General features: G+C 37.1%; 1 non-coding gene across 1 annotated transcript; it reads right to left on the reverse strand.

Annotated features, from left to right (window-relative positions):
• Positions 1 to 248: 248 nt before the first annotated feature.
• Positions 249 to 355, reverse strand: LOC145949420 (small nucleolar RNA R71). The gene has a single exon (XR_014427628.1). It is a non-coding gene; the product is annotated as a small nucleolar RNA R71 (small nucleolar RNA).
• Positions 356 to 2,135: the final 1,780 nt, after the last annotated feature.

The raw sequence follows: 2,135 nt of genomic DNA on the forward strand, positions 1-2,135 counted from the left end.
AACAGAACACCTTTGGAGGACTACCATCAGAAGATCCTAATGACCACTTAGAGGGGTTCTTGGAAATCTGTGAGACCCAGCAATTTGATGATGAAGTTTCTGATGGAATGCGACTCCGCTTATTCTCACTCACCTTGAGAGATAAGGCAAAGGTGTGGCTAAGAACAGTGCCTAGAGAAAAGATAGCAACTTGGGAATTATGTGAAAGAGCTTTTCTAGAGAAATTCTTTCCTCCTTCTAAAACTAAAGAATTGAGGAAGAAAATCACTAATTTCCAACAAGGCACTGGAGAGACTATTTATGAAGCATGGGAGCGGTTCAAAGGATATCTTCAAGCATGCCCACAACATGGCTTCAACCATTGGCTTACCATCCAATTTTTCTTTGAAGGATTGGACCAACAAAGCACCATGATATTAGACTCAGCAGCTGGAGGATCTTTCATGGGGAAACCTATTAATGACTGCATGATTATTTTGGAAAATGTAGCCTCAAATCACAGCCAATACAGTGAAAGAGAAGTCACAGCAAGGAAAGGAACTCCGGGGCGATATGAAGTGAACAATATTGAGTTACTCTTAGCAAAATTTGATACTCTTAATCAAAGATTAGACAAGATGGAAAAAGCTAAGGTTAATTCAGTGGCTACAAATCAAGTATGTGACCTTTGTAGGGAACAAGGGCACACTGCAGTAGATTGTACCTCAATTTTTACTGGAGAAGAAGAAGATACTACTGAACAAGTGGCAGCTTCTCATAATTTCTATGACACTCCTCGAAGAGAGAAGAGTAATCCATATTCCAACATGTACAACCCTGGTTGGAAGAATCATCCTAACTTTTCTTGGAAGAATAACCCAGTTCAAGGAACTAGCAATCAGCAACCTAATTTCCGTCCGTCCAATCACTTCATTAATGGGGAAGGAAATCCAGTACAGACACCCTCAATTCAACAAAGTGTTTCAAGATTAGAAAACCTTATGGAGAATTTTATCACTAATCAAAAACAGACCAATGATTCAATGGCAAATTCTATTCAAAACCTTGCTGTCAAGGTTGAGAATATTACTCTCCACAACAAGATGCTGGAAAATCAAATTGCACAGTTGATGCCTAGTTCAAACAATTCTCCAGGTAAGTTCCCAGGTAAAACAGTTGCAAACCCAGCTGAAAATGTTAATGCTGTTACTTTAAGGAGTGGGAAGAAATTAGACAGACCTGTGTCTAATCAAAATGATAATATTGAGATTGATGAAGACGCTTCTCCTATGGTTGAAAAACCTGAAAAGGAGAGATTAGAAAAAGAAAAAGTATCTTCATCAAAGCCTCAAACTGTTTATCACCCCCCAATTCCTTTTCCTCAAAGGTTAGCAAGGACTAAACTTGATAGACAATTTGAAAAATTTTTAAATATGATCAAACAAGTGTATGTAAACATTCCATTTGTAGAAGCTCTACAACAGATGCCTACATATGCTAAATTTCTTAAGGATCTTTTAGCTAACCGAAGGAAATTGGATGATAGAGAGACTGTTACATTGATCCATCATAATTTGCCCAAAAAACTTAAGGATCCTGGTAGTTTCTCTATACCTTGTCTCATTGGAAATCTAAGGTTTGAAAAAGCCTTATGTGACCTTGGGGCAAGTATCAGTTTAATGCCTTTATCAATTTGCAAGAAATTAGATATGGGAGAATTAAAGCCTACAGCAATGTCAATCCAGTTAGCAGATAGATCTATAAAATATCCCATAGGAATTTTAGAAGATGTTCCAGTTAAGATAGGTAAATTTTTAATTCCGGGAGATTTTGTTATTTTAGAAATGGAAGAGGACAAACAAATACCAATCATACTAGGTAGACCATTTTTGGCTACAGCAGGCGTGATAGTAGATGTCAAACATGGAAAATTGTCCTTATCCATTAATGATGAAACAATGGAATTTAATATTGCTAAATCTGTTAGACAACCTTCTCTTGAAAATATTTGCTGCAGGGTTGATATATTGCCTAAAGACATGGAGGAAGAAGTCATGAGATCTATTTTGAGGGATCCCTTGGAGAATTTTCTAGTTGGAGGAAAGCACATAGATCTTGAGGGGATTCAACCTAATTATGCTTGCTTGATCGATTCA

This window comes from Cajanus cajan, chromosome 6, assembly GCF_000230855.2.
Source record: "Cajanus cajan strain Asha chromosome 6, NIPB_CcT2T_4, whole genome shotgun sequence".
Lineage (NCBI taxonomy): Eukaryota > Viridiplantae > Streptophyta > Magnoliopsida > Fabales > Fabaceae > Cajanus > Cajanus cajan.